This window comes from Mauremys reevesii, unplaced genomic scaffold, assembly GCF_016161935.1.
Source record: "Mauremys reevesii isolate NIE-2019 unplaced genomic scaffold, ASM1616193v1 Contig135, whole genome shotgun sequence".
NCBI lineage: Eukaryota > Metazoa > Chordata > Testudines > Geoemydidae > Mauremys > Mauremys reevesii.
In genome coordinates, this window is record NW_024100755.1 from 165242 (window position 1) to 173601 (window position 8360).

General features: G+C 55.1%; 3 non-coding genes across 3 annotated transcripts; all 3 read left to right on the top strand.

The window, feature by feature from the left end:
- The first annotated feature begins 1563 nt into the window (after positions 1-1563).
- On the top strand, positions 1564-1636 carry TRNAR-CCU. The gene has a single exon. It is a non-coding gene; the product is annotated as a tRNA-Arg (tRNA).
- A 4725-nt stretch (positions 1637-6361) lies between these two features.
- TRNAF-GAA lies at positions 6362-6434 on the top strand. Its single transcript has one exon. It is a non-coding gene; the product is annotated as a tRNA-Phe (tRNA).
- A 1520-nt stretch (positions 6435-7954) lies between these two features.
- On the top strand, positions 7955-8027 carry TRNAK-CUU. Its single transcript has one exon. It is a non-coding gene; the product is annotated as a tRNA-Lys (tRNA).
- The last annotated feature ends 333 nt before the right edge of the window (positions 8028-8360 follow it).

Below are 8360 nucleotides of genomic sequence, written 5' to 3' on the forward strand. Positions count from 1 at the left end.
TCACTGCCCAGCAGCCCTCTGGCACCATTCCTGAGGGTCACCCTGCCTTGCTCTCTTCCTGCCATGTTGGGAAAGACAGCTCCCATCTCTCCTTGTTAAAAGTCAGGTGGCCAACTAGGGCAGAAGCCCATTCTATGTTTTCCTACAGCAGAGCCCAAGATCAGAGACTCACCTTCAGGGCCACCCAGAGGGGAGGCAAGTGGGGCAATTTGTCTCAGACTGCAGGGGCCCCGTGGAGAATACAGTATTGCCACTTTTTTTTAATGGAAGGGGCCCCAAAATTGCTTTACCCCAGGGAAACCCTGCTCATCTTGGGTGCAGGCACCACTGGGCTTCTAGAAAACAAGCTGCCCTGCACAAAGAGGATGAAAGCACCTGCCAAAGCCTGGGATTGAACCAGGGACCTTAGATCTTCAGTCTAATGCTCTCCAACTGAGCTACTTTGGCAGCTGTATGCCAGTGTTTTGGCCTGTTGCTTCTCTGTCCGGGATGTTTTTGCAGCAGTTGCACACAAAAAGGACGCCATTGGGAGGTGCCCATGAAGACAAGACTCGCTTTGCCTGCCTTGCTCAGCTTGACTTGCTGCCTCACCCCGTTCCTGCCCTAGTGCCCGGTTGACCTGGTGGGGAAGGGGACTGGAGGCCAGTGGCATGGGGAGGAAGTTGAGCTGGACCCTGAACTAGACTAGACCCTGGCAGTGAGAGTCTGGCCACCACCTGCCGCCCCACCCTGTTGTCCTGGCTTCCCCACTGGGCGCCATTGAGGGAGGGAAGTGGGGCTTCTGCCTCCTCCCGATTTTCACACCGCAGAGGAGTGTGAACAGGAAAACGAACGGTTGCTCCACACCCCCACCGAGGCACCCGACTTCTTAACTGCTTCCCTGCTCCCCAGCTGTGCTACTGAGTGGAAGCGCCCTGTGCCCATCACACAGAGCTCGACAATCAAAACCTCTTCTGCCAGCACCGCCTCCTGCTTCTTACACTGGGCCTGCAAGCGAGGGGCGGCTGGCACAGCGCCAAGAGTCTAACCTGTGAGGCAGGAGGCGGCTGACGCCCGCAGCCTGCTGGGGAGCTCCCAGAAGTTATTAATGGACAGAGACTCTCAATGCCCTTAGTAACAAGGGTTTGGGGTCACCGAGGCCAGTAAGGGGGTCACTGTGTCAGCCCTGTAATCCTGGGTGTCAGGTGACTGTGCAGCTTTGATCTAGAGCTCGGATCCCAACAACCGACCAGCAGCCCACAGCCTCCCCTGGGTCTGCCCCACCTGGTTCCTCCTTACAGGCCGACCTTACCCCCTTCCAGCCCCGGATTCGCCCCAATCATCCTACTGCCACTCAGAGCCACAGCCGTGGAGGTGCTGAAGGAGGGAGGTGACTCTAGGGTGGGGTTCTTCTCTAAAGGTGGCTGGCAGAAAGGTGGTGCTCAGCTCTGTCAGCCACCTGCCCAGGTGCCTCGCTGCCAGGATGCAGACGTTTGTAAGGCCATTAAATGGGTATTTGGCTTGAGTGAATGAGGAATGTGCAATCATGAGAGGGAATTTCATCCTCTTGCAGTGCTTTTCAGGGCCCCAGTGGCCTAATGGATAAGGCATTGGCTTCCTGGGCCAGAGATTGTGGGTTCAAGTCCCATCTGGGGTGGAAAACTCCTTCTTCTTGTAGATTGCAAAGAAGCCTTGGTGTTATTTTCCCAAGGAAGCTGAGAGACGCTTGAACCCAAAGTACTGATCTTGGGAGCAATCCCCAGAAACAGCATCTTCCACTTGACAAATGCTTTCTAGACTCATCAGCAGCAAACAGTTAATACTAGTGTTTGTCTGAGAATAGAGGGAAGGAGTGTTTACTCCAAAACATCCATGAGCGAAACAGACAGAAAGAGCAAGGCAGTTCTGAAAGAGACTGGATCTGTCTGGAGATAAAGCAGAACCTGAGAATGAGCAACAGTGTGAAAAGAAGAACTTCAAATGTGTGTTAGGTGTTAGTTAGGTTGGTCTGACAAATTTCAAGAAAATACCAATGCTCGTAGACTGATGCGGACACTGGCTGCTTCTGATCTTTTACTGAGTTCATTGAGAAATATTTTCCTTAACTATGTTATGGAATATTGGGTGGGCTATGAAGGCATCATTCCTCCTGCTTTCGCCCTTCGAGACAACACGGCTACATGGCATGTGGCCAATGCTCACCTTCCAGTCAACTGCTAGAGAAGACAACACAGACAGGGATGGCAGCAGGGCAGCCTGGAGCTCCACGGAGATGGTGGGACCAGGTCTCATCAATGGGGAGGTGGCCACCCCACCATGCACAAGGCTGAGGCAGCAAGTGTGGTGTGTGCTTCACCATGCCCCTCCTTATTGCACATGGTGGTGGAGGGCAGTTACTGAGTTTGGTTGGTCTGGCAAATTTAGGGCTTGGCTACACTTGCAGATGTAGAGCACTGGGAGTGAAACCACAGCAGGGAAACCGCTGCCGTGTGTTCACACTGACAGCTGCAAGCGCACTGGAGTGGCCACATTAGCAGCTCTGGCAATGCCACAGAGAGCAGTGCACTGGGGTAACTATCCCAGTGTGCAAGTGGCTGCAACGTGCTTTTCAAATGGGGGACGGGGGTGGAGTGTGACAGGAAGTGTGTTGTGTGTACGTGCGGGGAGCGACGGTGTGTTTGGGGGGCTGACAGTGTCTCAGCATGCTGTCTTGTGTGTTTGGACAGCAGCAGACCCCCCCCTCTCTCACACACACTCACAACAGCAGCATTCCACACTAATGGTTGCTTTGTCCCAGAGCAGATAAGCAGCAGGCTGTCAGAAACGGAGCTTTTAAAGGGGATATCCGCATGACTGCAACCGATTTCAAAACAATGACCAGAGGGGCACTTGACTTCAGGGGATTATGGACATTTCCTGAGGCCAAACATAGTGCAGTGATGCAACACTGATGCCCGGGCGTTTCAGCAGGGCTCAGCGAGCTTTATACTTCTCATGGAGGTGGATTACCCAGAGCGCTCCAGCTGCAGAGCCCAGGTGCTCCATGTGCCTTGGCAGTGTGGACACCTCAGGAGTTAGGGCACCTGGGGCTGCTTTAATGGGCTCTAACTTGCAAGTGTAGCCAAGCCCCTAGACTATGTCACTTGTGTGACTTACTTGTGCTATTGTAATAAATATAATAGACGTGCAATGGTCAGAAATTGCACCAGCAGAGAAGTATATTGCAGGGAAACCATAAGGAAATTAAGAGTTTAAATTATCCTCCACATGTCCCACATCCCACTAAAATGAATCCAACCCACAGGTCACATGGGCAGAAGTATCAGTGTCAGGATGCTACATTGTTAGCATAGTAAATGAAGCTGCAAAATAAATGATGTTTAAATGACCTCACTCTATTTTTTACAATCCGGTGTTAAGAGGTAATAGATACAGATGGACACCAGGCAGGGTCGTTTGGAGGAGGAAGCCTTATGCTTCCATCCCCACCACTCTCAAGTTTTAACCAATTAGGACAAGTCAGCAAATAAGAACCACCTCAGGTATCAGTAACAGCTACAGGTAGCAAAGTCCTACAGGAGCAGTTTCTGGCACTACACCTGTGCAGCTCTGCTCCCGGCCTTCTCGGGCTCCTGCTCTCCTTAGCTCTGCCCCACTCTGGCCCAGGCAGTTCCAGCTCCCACGGAGGATGGGACCCTGGCCTGGTGACTCTCATTACACTGCCTGGCCTGTCAGTGCAGCTAACTTGGAGCTTTGGCCTCTCCCCATTGCCCCTGGGGACTGTCAGTCTCAGGATCCTGATTTCCCATTGGCCCTTCCCCCTTCTATTGGTGCTGGGAACTAGCCAACCAAAAACCCCACTAAGCTTTAGTAAGGGGCCAACAGTCCCTTACACGAGCCGGCCCCGTGAGGGTCACTGATGCACAGAGACAGCAGCATGAGTTGGTCCCATGGTGTAACGGGCAGCACTCAAGACTCTGAATCCTGCAATCTGAGTTCAAATCTCAGTGGGACCTTGTGTTGGATTGTGCTAAAGCCCTGGAGTTCACAAGGCTCAACTTCCTGTCTCCAGCTGTACAAGAGCAAATCTTTCCCTTCTGCTGGGTGACTCACCCATGAGGGCCAGGGTTGTGATGGCCACAATGGGTTGAGGCTTTAAAACTTGTTACCCTGGTTGCTGATGCCTGCAGTCCTGTGGTTTGACCAGATGCTTGGGATTCTCACAGCTTCACCTGATGCCCAGAAGTTTGGCCATTTTGCTTGCAGCCACATTACCTCTTGTCCACATCGCACTTGAAGGAAGGAGGACAGCAGGGGCGGCTTTAGGAATCCTGCTGCCCCAAGCAGGACGTGCTCGCGGAGGTTCCGCTGGTTCCGCTGCCCGGTGGAGCATCCGCAGTCATGCCTGGGCGCAGGCCCATTTGTCCTGCGGTTCGTGGACCTCCCGCAGGCATGACTGGCGGAAGGTCCGCCGGAGCCGCCTGCCGGCAAAGGCCGCCCCAAGCGCGTGTTTGGTGCACTGGTCTGGAGCCGCCCTGAGTGCCAGGCCAGTCTTGATAGTCAGGGCTAGGCAGGATGGAGGAAGAGTCACAGGCTGGAGCCCAACACACCTTTCCTGCTCAGCGCACCTAGAGCAGAGGCGGCTGGTGCTGACAGCTGCAAGGGAAGGCTTAAAAGCTACAGAGCAACTGAGGGCAGGGCAAGAGGAGGAGAGGACCATGGCCAGCAGACGGCCACAAAGACACCCGGCCAGCCTGCCTGCCCAGGGGCGGCAAAGGGATAGACAGGTGGGTGCATGGATAGAAGAGGCAGCGAGCCTAAAATCTAAAAGGAGTGTGGGGCCCAGTGGTCAGAGCAGAGGAGGGGGTTGGTGGTCAGAATTCCTGGTTCTATCTCCAGCCCTGGGAGGAGTGGCCAGTGGTTAGAGGTGTGTCGGGGAGAGCAAATATTGGGACAGTCCCGATAAAATCAGGATGTCTGGTCACCCTACATCAGGCTTCAAGTTAAGAATCATTTCCCTTCCCGCCTGTGGGAGGGGAGACTGTTAAACGCGCCTCTGTGCGACTGCACATGGCTAAGAAGAGAACAAACCCCAATCCTCCCTGTGCTTTGGGGAGCCAGGTTTGCGTGGGAATCCTGTAGTTCAGATGACTTCACGCCTGGGCATTGGGATTCTTTACCAGTTTCTCTGGCATTGGGATAGTTTTGTGCTCACAGCTGTGATGGCCGAGTGGTTAAGGTGTTGGAGTTGAAATCTCTCCCCACCCCAAGTAAATCCTGTTCTGCTCCTTTCATAGAGATGCCTGGGACACCCTCACACTGTGTCCCTGAGGGTCAGGCAAGCTCTCAGCACCTGAAGCCTCTGCCACTCACCTGGTGCCCCATAGATCAGCCATAGCCCTGGTTCTGCTCCTCTCTAGAGTGTGAAAGGAGCCAAGTCACGACTCCATGGGAGCCACGGGCTGCAGAACCAACAGAGCAAAAATAGGTGCTCAGCGCCTCACTGGCAACCAGCTCCGCCCCACTACAGGCCTTGTTGACAAGCTCCTCCTCTTCCCTTTCAGCCCCTCCCACCTGCCAGTGATCAGCTGTTCAGTGGGGTGAGGGAGGCGCTGGGCGGGAGGGGAGGAGAAGGGACAGTAAGAGGTGGGGAGGGAGAGGAATGGGGCAGGAAGGCAGGTGGGAAGAGATGGATAGGGGTGGGGCTTGGGGAAGGGCTGGAGTGGGGACAGGGCCTGGGGAGGAAATGGGGATTTGTCACAGACCCTCTAGGGTCGGCCCTGAAGGGAAGCACCGACCATCACAGTGACAATACAACTGACCAGCCTTGTGGGGAGGCTGAGGAGATCCACACTCACCAGGTCTCTTCTCCCCACGGTGAGCCAGACACTGCTCTCTCCTGGCTCTCACTCTAGCAGCTGGACGCCAAGGAGCCATTTCACGGAAGTGCATTGAGTGCCCCTGTGGTGCTGGGGCTGCCGCTGCTGCTGCCTGTGGGCTGGCAGGGGGCTGATGTCTGCACAGACTGTCAGCTGCCAGGCCGGAGGGGGCACTTGGGACCTTACCAGACTGGCTCAGTGAAGACGGGGGTTGACAGAGCAATACAGACGCTCTCCAGAGCACGAGCAGCAGCTGCCCATGCAGCCAGGCAATGAGCATTTCCCACAGCCTGGAGCCAAGGGGGAGGCAGCAGCTGCTGTTCCAGCTCCTCGGGGACAGGCCCTGTCAGCCAACAGCCACTTCTTACTCCCCACAGCTAAGGGCGCCGGGTTCTCCGGTGGGCTGTGGAGCAGCTGTTCGTTTTCCTGTCCTTTTTGTGTGCAACTGCTGACAAACACATCCCAGACAGAGAAGCAACAGGCCAAAAAACTATTATGCATCTGCTGAAGTAGCTCAGTTGGGAGAGCGTTAGACTGAAGATCTAAAGGTCCCTGGTTCAATCCCAGGCTTTGGCAAGTCCTTTCCTCTCTCTTTGTGCAGTGGTGGCTTGTTTTGTGGGAGCACAGCAATGTCTGCACCCAAGGTGAGTCCCTGAGCTTGGTCTCTGCAGTAGGAAAACATAGAATGGGCTTCTGCCCCTAGTTGGCCCACCTGACCTTTAACAAGGAGAGATGGGAGCTGTCTTTCCCAACATGGCAGGAAGAGAGGAGGCAGGAATGGTGCCAGAGGGCTGCTGGGCAGTGACAGGCAGGGATTGGGGAAGGAACCGCCTCTGCGCAGCTGAGCAAGGGCAGTACCAGGGAAGGGGCCATCTGTAAAAGAGAGCCAGCCACACCTCTCTTCCTCTGGGCACCTAGAGCAGAGGCGGCTGGTGCTGACAGCTCCAAGGGAAGGCTTAAAAGCTACAGAGCAACTGAGGGCAGGGCCAGAGGAGGGCAGGACCATGCCTATGCATGGCCACCAGACGGCCACAAAGACACCCAGCCAGCCTGCTCCCTGCCATGCCAAACCCCCACTGAAGACGTGCTTAATCCACTTGCTGATCAGGAGGAAAACCTGTCAAAATCTGTGTGCAAGGAGAACACACTTGACCATGCCTAGGTGTGGCTTTCAGACAGGCACAAAAACACCCAGCCAGGCTGCTCCCCTGCCATGCCAAACACCCACTGAAGGTCACCAGCATGCGGGCGGCTGCTGATGCCTGTGGCAAACGCCCCAAGATGGTAGGAAAGCAGGCCAGCCCCATGGTGGGGCCTCTGACTGGTCCCACTCAAAGTGCTGACTTTTGCAGTGGGCAGGAGATTTTACCTCAAGAGGCTTTTCCCCAGCTGGCGAGAAGCAGAGAAACACCCAGGCCCAAGACGCTATGTAGCAAGTAATTCTCCAGCACAGGACAGGCGCACACGCTAGCCCGAAGCCGCCCACTTTTGGCAAGTCAGGAAGGGCAAGGTTGAAGCGCCTGGGGCTCATGCCCCAGCCTTGTGACTCCCACCCCCAACTCCTTCCCGGCCTCTACCTCAAGTCAGAGCACTGGCCTGAGCGCCAAGAAGAGTTTCTAGCCTTGAACGGAGCAGGATGTTCAGCACAACTGCAGAAACACAACCACCAAGGGACTTGACTCTCAGTTTCTGATCCACACTCAGACACCTTATCCATTAGGCCACCTGGTAACATGATAAAAACTCCAAGCCCTTCTTTGGAAAAGGGGACATTGTTCTTCTCAGGTCATCTGCTGAGGGGGGGGCCGAGACTCTGGGCACAAGAAGTCGAGTTCCCAGCGACAAGGGAGACCTAATTCTCTGGAGCCAGTGCAGGGCTTTGGCAGGGAGGCTCAGGCATGGGGATTGGGGTGCAGCTGACGGACCGGCTGTCTAGGTGTGAGATTTAGTTTCGCACTGAGGCACAGGAGGGAGGAGGAGGAGGAATCCTGCTGACAGGCAGTGGCTGTGCAGAAAAGAAGAGGGTTCTGGGGACTTTTGCCTCCTCATTTGCCGGCCTGCTCACCTGTGCTGAACGGTGAAGATGGTCTCAACAAGCCCAGGTAGCTCAGTTGGTAGAGCATCAGGCTCTTAATCTGAGGGTCCAGGGTTCAAGCCCCTGTCTGGGTGCTCAGCTTTTAAGTTGCCTTGTGTGCCAGGAGCCAAATGATTCCTGGTGCTGTCCACCAGCCACATGCGCATTCCCAGAAGCTGTGGCCATTTCCTGGAAAGGTTCCTTTCTCAGGAATCAGGAGAGAGGCCACATCCACAGGAGCAGGCCTAGAACACAGTGTCTCTGGCTGGCAGGAAGTGCTGTGCCAGGTGCTGACAAAGCCCAGAGGGGAGCAGCAGAGATGGGGGAAGGGAGACAGAGAAGCAATGAGGACAGAGCACAAGTGTACAGGGGTTCAGGTCCGCTATTGTGGGGAACTTCCTGGTTTATACACGACCCTGGTGCACACT